Raw genomic sequence first — 9,855 nt, 5'->3', positions numbered from 1 at the left:
TGGGAGTCTGAAGGCATCATCTTAAGTGGCATGTCATTTGAGAATCAAGCGTGGGGTATGCGCCCACCCGGTAATAAAAGGCGAGCATTCCCTAAAAATAATCAGTAAATACAGTCACTTCCCACTCGATTCAATCAAATCTGTCTCTTAAGCATCTCAGCCCGCTGAGCAGCCTTATGAGAGCTATAAGGCTTATATTAATTGACTGGCCGGGGGGGGTGGGAGGGAGGGGGCCTCGGTGCCGCTGCAGTGTCCCTGGCTGAAAGAAAAATAAACTAGCATCATAACTCCCGTCTATTTCCTCAATGTCCTTGGTTAAGAAATCCTAAAGGAGGAAAAGTAACTTAGAGAGTGGCGTATTATCCATTTAAGTCTTCTTGACTGAGTGAGGTTAGAGTGGGTGGGGGGTGGTCGGGATGTAATAACCCACAGCTGGCTTTGCTGCAAAGTGCTATCACAGAGGCTGCCTGGGGAAAGCTATATTTAGTGGGCGCTAAGTAATAACTAAGTACAGTGAAATGATCCAGCTACGGTAATGATACAACAAGGTGACAACCAGATATTGGGGGACCTAATTACATTCGGGGCGGGACAGAAAGCCACACTTGTCAGATCTCTGCTCTGTGTTTATTCGACGCTGGTGACTCGCTGTCACGTTAACCCAAATCTAACAATATCTTAACGCTGTGCACTTACACAGCCAATTTGTTTTGTGACCTTCTAATGTGTTCTATCTGAGAGAGGAGCAACCTTATTTTAGTGTAACACCAACATCAGCATATTAACAGGGATATAAGTGTGTGTGTAAAAAGACCACTTGCCTTAAATCATTAGTAAATGTCTTCAAGTATCACCGTTTTAATGCATTCTGCCTCTAACTAGACCACCATGTTTCCCCATCAAATGAAAGGGTAATAAGGAGGCCTAAAGCAACATTTGTGTAGTGTCTGAAGTACTTAAGGCCTACTGCATGGCTTTCACATTTCACTGACATTTAGATAGATAATGAGTAACAGTCTCCCAGTCTTTAAATCCCCTTGTGAATCTTCTGGCATTTAAGTCTATTTTTTTCCCTCCTGTCTTTAAATATTTGATGAGCAGGATGTTATCTGGAGCGGATATTCCTGGCATTGTGAAGATAGGCTCTGACCACTTCATCATACCTGCTCTCACCTTTACACTGACACAGGTGTGTTGCTCTGCAGCCTTTTATCACCTTTACATTTAAATTTGTCTCGCGAGGTATCATTCAAAGTCGAGGCAGAGCCGCATCTTCGAAAAGAGTCCTCGGGGACGTGATGTTTTCTGTGGATCCTACCACACTGGCCAACAGGACTGGGCTGACACACTAATATCCTGATACAGTCACGATACCTGGATGCCAGTTCAATATGTATTACAATTCTACAAGTACTGTGATTCAGTATTGTTATTTACTGCTATTTCTGATTGCTTTTTTAACACTAGAACATGGGAAAAAGTTGAATCATACACTTGTCAAAACTGTGTACCATGAGCCATATTTCTGAAAACAAAGCGCAGCACATGTCAGTCAGTATTTCTGGGTATTATTTCAGTAGCAAAATGCTACATTTAGCTGTTCCTGCTCAAGTTAGTGCCATCAGAAAATAATCAAATAAGGTGTTGAGCTAGATGGCACTTATAGTGCAGTTTCATGTAGGAACTATCTTTCTTGTAAAGAGAAACTAGTTGTGGTGGTTTCTATAAGACAAAGAAAGTTAAAATGCAGACAGGAAGGTCTGTAGATTAGCTTGAGTGACTGGGTCATGATTCCACAAAAGAAACATTGCTGTTCGGGTTTTCAAATCTGTTGTTTTGGTGCTTTGAGCACCGCAAGAGTGTCATCTCGTCTCATTATATTTGATATATCTGTGCTCACCAAAACTCAGCAATTTGCACCAAAACAATCTAGATGAATGAACACTACAGTTAAGTAAAGTTAAAATATGTGTGTTTGTTGTGTTTTGGGGTAAACGGCCCCATTAAATTTATATTCCTTCATGTAAAAGCAATAGGAAGCTAGCAACTATTAGTTTTCAAAGAGCAGAGGGAATATATAGCTTAAGGTATAAGCACATATGTCGTATAATGTTCAGCATGTGAAGTGAAAAGTTTGTTTGTTAAGACAATGTTACTGCAATCGTGATGCTAATTTCCAAAAGCGTCCTAATGGTAATTCCCATTATGTGTTAGCATCGAGCAAACAGACTAAGGTCTAGGTATTTATTTTTACAATCTCTGAATCGATTTTATATATCTATAAACAAAGAATCACAACACTTAAAGGAGAAATACAGTATGTTGCAATTGTGCATCTAAAAGTTCAGCAGTCCAAATAGTGAGCTGCAGCCATAGACTGTATACTAAATAGATTGAAATCCTATTTAATATGCGATCTATGGTTGAAGCTGCATGAACACTGCAAGAGCACAAGAGGAGCGCAGTGTTGTAGTTTGTCAATAACAAGCAATGATGAGTCGTATCATGTAAACTGATCAACTGTTTATAACTGTCAGTTGTCAGTCAAAGAAAGGCTGAGCCTGTTATCCTGAAAACAAAAGCTTCCTGCTCTAAAAATACACACTGTGAAGTTTCATGACTGCCTGCCAGATCCCATTAACATAATGCTCACTTTACGTGTTATAAACGTCTACTCCTTCTACAAGATTATTAATGATTTCTTACAACTAAGAAAAACTGGCAATAATTTGAACTCTAATTAATGTGAAATGGGCGAACAAGAACAGTTATTCAATCTGGAATAGAAATTTTAAAGGACAATGTGGCTATAATGTTGTCAGAAGTTAGTATTTCACTTTATTTCCTTAATCTCTGATAACATATCATGCTCATTTTATGATAAATTAAAGTAAATAACATTTAAAAATCATGACCTATCTCTAGTAAATATAATTTCTCCTTTAAGAGAATTTATTTATCTCCCACCCCTACTTGCCAATACTATTTATATTACTGTTTGCCTTTTCCAAAATTGACATAATTTAATTAATGTAATTTGTGCCTGTGCATTGGGTTTAATGCATATTTTATGTATTGTTTTATGAAATGATTAAAAACAGAAAGAAAAATCATTCTTCAGCTCATGCCAAAATTCTGAGCCAAAACGTAGCAGCTCCTTGGATACGGAGCTGCTGTTTGTTACCTACAGGCAGAGCTTGTCAGACCTTTTATGATCAACTACCAAATAGCCACTAAAAACAAATGTCTGCTGATATTTATCTTGCCTTTTGCATCTCCTTCTCGATGAGACCTCCATGATGGCGTCATTTAGAATTCCCACAGGTCGGCTCCGCAGAGCCGGTTCACAGCTACCTCACCAGGCTTACACAGCTCACTACCCGTGGTCATCACTGCAGCTGGCTACATATTCGATGTGACATCTCCTTCCATCTTCTAATGAATTTTTTATGTCTCTTCCTCTCTCACTCGCACGCAGACAGGGGCTCGTATCAGCCCTGTTCTGTAAATCTATGCTACTGTAAATTACAGTGTTGCCTTTGGAATCTGTGACCCTTCTGTCCTCTTATTACTATAGATTGCTCCAGTATAGGATCCATAATCAGACATTGTGAAGCATTGTGGGCACATTCATAAGATAATCACAATCATTGTGTAGTCAAGATACAAATTTTGCATCCATGGAAGGGGAAAATCATGCTGAATATTATAAATGTCCATGAAATTATTTTTCTGATTATGAATCGAGCCGGTATGTCCAATTTTAGATGACATTACACAAGCAAGACTGGAGAATTATTTTTTCTCCTGCATCCCCCATCTGGTGATATCGATTTTGGAGAAAAGACAAACTTCTGGACTTTCCTCTCTGCTAAACTGACAGTTTGATGCAACACTTGTGCTGTGCATATCCGACCATGTTATAATGCTCTTGCGTATTGACAGACGCATTGATTTTTTAGAGCCCCCGCAAAAGATCATTCAGAAGGGAGTAATGCGATCATGTGCAGGCCATACACATGCAGCAGTTTTACCATGATGCTAAAGTAACATACACTGCAGTATGTACTGTATAAAATATTTTTTTAATTCTAATATTTAGTATGGTGGTATGAAATAATATGAAATAATAAAAACCTCAAATTGTTCTATGTTGAACAGAAGGGATGCATTTTATGCCAATGTAAAAGTAGAAAAAAATAATCTTCTGGACTAAAAAGTTTTAGCCATTACTGTTACTGTACTGCACTTCCATGCAAAAACACAATGCCAATTTTTTACATGTTGGTCTCAATAAGTGACTGAGTCACTGCATGTAAAGACGTTTACACTGAATAGTGTCAGAGTTATGTAAAGGCTGCTGCAGCACTAAGTCCAATAAGCAGAGATATCGAATGCATGTCTTATATCAAGAGTTCTGCAACAAGTTTGTCACTTAATTACAACTAAAATGATTAAGTGATAAGTCGGTAGAGAGACAAATTACTGGCAGCTATTTTGATTATCAATTAACTAACTGTCTTGACCAGGACCCCCTGGAAGAAGAGATCTTCAGTAGTATTTCAGTGGGGCCTTTCTGGCTAAATAAAAGATAGATTTTTCGAACAAAAGTGCCACATGGCCCCTTGTTCCAGTGTCTCAGTTCTGAGCATTTACTGCTTCTCCATGGTGATAATCCTCAGGTTTTTGACCGTTGGTTGGACAATAGAAGCAATTCTCTGATGTGACGTTGAGCTTTAGGAAATTGTGGTTTCACTTTTTTTCTATTTAGCCCTACACTTAATTCTAATTTCTTATGAAGAAAAAAAAAAAACAGGATTAAAATGTCTCAAAATTGATGCCTTTTTGATTAGAAGCCTGAAATGAAGTCTGGGGGTTAAAAGATTTTCATGTTTTGATATACAAAATAGAATAGATCAGTAAATACCACACTCATGAATTCTGAAGCTCGTAAGGCAGCTGCTAACAAGTGGCTACAGGGCCGTCCACACCAAGAACTAGAGCTGTTAAAGTATTGCTGTAAAAATCACTCTAACTTAAGTGGATGGCAGAGTCCGCACCACAACCATAAAGCTGCAGTCCAGACTCCTCCATCCACTTGAGTTAGATATTTATTATATTTACTCTTTTACACGATATTTTTATAGTTATAGTTATGGGTGTGAGCAGCTCTTACATGAGACTACAGAGGTTGTTGGGGACAAGACATGTCATCACACAGAAAAGTGTTCATTTAGTAACGCAGACCCTCAGTCATGTCTGAATAAAGCCTGAATGAGCCATTTATGAAGACCTGTGCTTGAAAGCCATGAAGGCAGCAATTTTTTTAAATGAAAATGAGAAATGGTTTTAAACATCGTCAAGCCTATTTACAAAGGAAGCAAGGTAAAAAAAAAACATTTTATTTTTTAATTACAAGCATTGTGTGGAAACCCACTGGTTGGCTGTTGTCAGTTTGTACATATGCCCATATCTCAAACACATGCAGGTTAAGTGAACTGGAAACACTCAAGTGCCCACATGTGTGAATGTAAGTGAGTCCGGGGCTTACTCCTGCCTCTTGTCTAATGCATGCTGGGATAGGCTCTAGCCCTCCCCCTGCCACCACCACCCTGAGCAGCTGTTTAGAAATAGGTGGATAATTTTCCTTGGGGACTTTTACTTTTCACAGTGAAGCCAAGTTATTGTTGGAGCTTGTGAACATCATGGAGAAAACCCAGAGTTTCACAGCGGTGTATAAAAACCCTGAATACCCCCACAGCTGGCTGCCCAGGAGAATTCCCTCCATCCCTTAGAAAATCTACCTTTCAGCAAGTCGCCGAGCTGTGTTTGCTGACAAAAAGAGCAACGGAAAAGTACTGCTTCTTTGCACTGGTTTTGATGCAACATTATAACTGGTGTTTCCTTCACTTCCCTGGTGCAGGGTGAGGAGTGGGACGGTGACAAGCCTTTCATTCCTCAACCTGACAGTTCACCATTGATCATTTATCAAGCTGGGTGCTTGCCAGAGCCATCGATTGAGTGGAGAGGGGGGAAATAAAATGAGACTTGTGGAAGTGAAGTATGCTCCTTAGTGAACACACGAGCACCTGCGGACGCCTGATGAAATTTAAGAAGCAATATGTAGCAATTGCACAGCAGTCCAAATAGCAAGTTGGAGCCATAGACGGTATATTAAATAGGTTGGAATTCTTTTTAATATACGATCTATGGTTGAAGCAAGTTGTTCCCTCCTCCCCCTCCCTTCCTCCCCAATCTAGAGGAAGCTCAGGCAGGCAGCAGAAACACTGTAGGAGCACAGGACACATTGTAAACTGACAATAAAAAGAGATGACCAGTCCTACACTGCATGTTGGTCAGCTGTTTCTGTCAGTTGTCTGTCAGTGCAAAGTTAAGCCTGTTATCCTGAAAACAAAAGCCCACTGCTCTGAAAATACACACTCTGGTGAGCTCATTGACCGCCTAGCTCTCTGCCTGCCAGACTCCATTAACATATTGCTCAGTTTAACTGTTGCAAACCTCTAGTCCTGCTAAAAGATTGGTTAATTACTGAATCAATGATTTCTTACGACTCTATTGGGACAGTTCACCCCAGTATCAAAAATACACATTTTTCCTCTGGCTTGTAGTCCCATTTATCCATCTAGATCATTTTTGTGTGAGTTGCAAAGCTTTGAAGATATCAGCCCGAGATGTCTGCGCTACAGGTAAGAGGAAAAATATGTATTTTTGATTTTGGGGTGAACGATTCCTTTAATTCTAATTAACATAAAACAGTCATTCCTCAAATAGAAGTTTAAAAGGGGGTGACTGTGGCTGCAGCGTTGTTGTCAGAAAAGCCAGTCTCGCAACTTAACATGTTCCCTTGATCGTTTTACAGTAAATACATCACAGTTTCCTCCTTCAATACATTGTTCTTATTCTCTTCTCAGCACTGTTGATATACGCTGTATGCGGGGTGTAAATGTGGCAGATGATTGATCATGTGACTATGTGTGAATGTGAACACATGCCTGTGTGTGTCATCATGTGTGCCCGCCTTGTTCGACCGTACATGAGTAATTCTCAAACTCCAGCTGACTGAATTCCCTCTTGCTGTCTGGAAGCAGGGTTCCTGCCAGGTCTGCAGGGGGGGGAGCGTGCACTGATATTGTGCTGGGTTAAGTGGCCCAGAATCTAATCACTCTAATGTCTGTCGCAGCCCTAAATCACACTCACTGGCTGGAGTGCAACGCTCGGTCTGTCCTTCAAAAAGGGAAGCTTTTCACGACTCCTTCTATATTGTAATTATTTCAACTGGATATGAGCTATTGCACTTATTGGCTGGGGCAAGGCACCGGCTGCCTCCACTCTCATTGGCTGCCTGGACACCTCTGTGCCGCCTGCCATTGGCTGCCTGGAGGAGAGTGGGAGGAGAGCTCACCCCGTCCTCCCCCCCCTGTGGCAGAGCGTGTAAATGTAAAGACTCTTTCTCTGCCTATTATCTGAGTGACTCGGGGTTTTGGTGTCTGCCTCAGAGCGGGAGTGTGTGTGTGTGTGTGTGTATGTTGGAGGGAGAAAGAGATAAAGAGAGAGAGAGTAAGGGAGGGAGAGCCAAGCAGCGTTTCTTCTCCCCCCTTTAGCCTCCCCGTCTCCCTGCTCCCTGTCACTCCATCCTTCCTCCCCTCTCCTGGACCACCCTCCAGCCCTGCTTCGAGCCAGACCGAGACCCCCCCACCCACCCACCCTACCACCCAGACCACCCCGGGACCCTTTGACTCTCCTCACTTCTCCGTCCCACCAACCACAACATCTGAGCAGGTAAGACTCAGCTTTAAAAAGTACTTCCAGCCTCTCCTCTGCTCTCCCCTCTGCTTCTTCTCCTCTTGTTTTTGTTTTCTTTGCACTCACTTGTCTCAGTCCTCTCTTGTCTTTACTGTACGCATGTTTTAAGTTTCGCCTGCAGCACTTCCGTCCCTCTCAGAAAAAGTGACACAGTTACAGGAGATGATATCAGCGAGGTCACTGTATTTTTCTTCTTCCTCTGATATTCTGCCCTGATATCAACTCTCCCCCTCCCCTCTCTGCCCCACAATCTCTTCATCTCCTCATGTCTTTTGCAATCTCATACCCTCTGGCTCTCAGCGTGTGCAAATTCAATATGAAAGTGAGTCAAGTCTTTTTATTTTTAAGTCCGCCCTGAGCGCAAGTTTACAAGGACAACATGCTGTATTTTTGGTTATGGAAGATGTATCCCTAATTGATTTTTTAAAAGTGTTTACGTTAGTTGGAGATAGCTATTTATAGGTGCTGACGTGCCAGGCGCACGTGCTTTTTTTTTGCTATGCCACTTCCCCTAATGCCGGGACAGAACGCAGGACCGTCCACTGGCTGCAGAACGCATGACATTGCACAAAGTGTAATGACTTTACAAGGCAGTGACTTGCTTGATTGAATCAAGCAATCTTTCCAGCAGGAGAACTCCAATATTCACATGGCCCATAAAGCATTCCTGGCAACAGCAGAGGAGGAAAAAAAAAACTGCTTAGTTCTCCATCCGCACATCCTGTACTTTACCAGGAAGGGGAAGTGGAGTGTGTGTGTGTGTGTGTGTGTGTGCATGTGTGTATTTGTGAGGGAGACAGAGATACTGCTAAAGTGCTTTAGACATCAATACCGGCAGCCTGGAGTTTTTAAAGCCACTCCATCATATCTGAAAATTGGACCTTACAACAATGTCAACAGCTGAGGAAATGCGTCTCCTGATGTGGTGTTTTGTTTCTGTGGAGGGTTTTTTTCCTGAGAAGGTGGGTGTTTAAATATGACTGAGGAGCAAAGGTGGAGGAAAACCAGAGGGGTTGAATCACATGTTACTATTTTATCATATTTACATTTGTAAATAAATTCCAGAAGCTGTGAGTGTCCATGTTGTCCTTCTTTTAGTCGTCAGATAACTCAATTTAAAAGCATAAGTTAATTATAATCTAAGGATCCATATTCTAAAAACTTAGCACAGTCAAACATTTAATTTCAGCCGATACTGATAGCCTAATTATTGATCATTTTTAATGACCTATTTTAATAAATATTTGCTTTGAATTTAACCACCATACTTTGCTTCTTTTTTCTCTTGTTGTGTCACATGTCAATGGTGCATCTGAACAACATACCTGTTAAATGACTGGCTGTTTGTGTGTCATTTGCAGCACACTCCATCAAGGGATCTGATAGGTTGTTTATGAGCAAAGTCACATCTGCCTTCACGGCACTTAAATGCACTTAAGTGAAACTATTGGATGCTTTATTGAACAATTTCCTTATTGTTATTGATGAAGCATATATTGCCGATACACATCGCTTTTATTTTAATGCGGAGGCCTGTTACATTTGAGGTCTCCTGCTTGACTTAAGCTATCTTCATTTGCATGTTTACAGTATTTTTGCCTCTGACTTTCAACTTTTAAAAAGCAGGCTTTCTCTATCAGACACTTTGACCTTTCTTTCTGTGATTATCATTTTCCAATTTAGAGAAAAAGAGCATCTGAGACAAAGCGTCTTGGGAACGAGGGTCTTCCCAATAGGACTGCCTCGAGGGAGAGCAGCTTCCTGCTGAAAGCTTCTCTTATTCTGACAGTTGGTGTGGAAAAAGTAATGCCTGACACTTAAAATTTTATTCTTAACTTTGATTTAGCATATTTATGATGTTTTGACCATAAATATGACAGTGAAGAGCATATTTATGATGTTGTTGGCAGCGTTCAGGTGTTGGGTTGTGAGTTTATTAGGACGTGTAAATTGGGTGTCTTCACTTCTTGAGGAAACATGCAGGTGTTTGTCTGCTCTACCCCTCAGACGCTCAGCTGGCTCGAAGCCAAA

At 41.0% G+C, this 9,855-nt stretch overlaps 1 protein-coding gene across 4 annotated transcripts in view; it reads left to right on the top strand.

The window, feature by feature from the left end:
- Positions 1-7,484: 7,484 nt before the first annotated feature.
- Positions 7,485-9,855, top strand: part of pcbp3 (poly(rC) binding protein 3) — a 134,024-nt gene continuing 131,653 nt past the window's right edge. For all 4 annotated transcript variants that reach the window (XM_084724247.1, XM_084724245.1, XM_084724246.1 and 1 more), the window contains exon 1: positions 7,485-7,800. The gene's annotated coding sequence lies outside the window, so the exon portion shown is untranslated. The remainder of the gene's footprint in view (positions 7,801-9,855) is intronic.

The sequence above is a fragment of the Lutjanus erythropterus genome, chromosome 8 (assembly GCF_056507025.1).
Source record: "Lutjanus erythropterus isolate fLutEry1 chromosome 8, fLutEry1.hap2, whole genome shotgun sequence".
Taxonomy (NCBI): Eukaryota; Metazoa; Chordata; class Actinopteri; order Lutjaniformes; family Lutjanidae; genus Lutjanus; species Lutjanus erythropterus.
The sequence above is the reverse complement of the archived record's forward strand: the minus strand, read 5'-3'. Positions and strand labels throughout refer to the sequence as shown.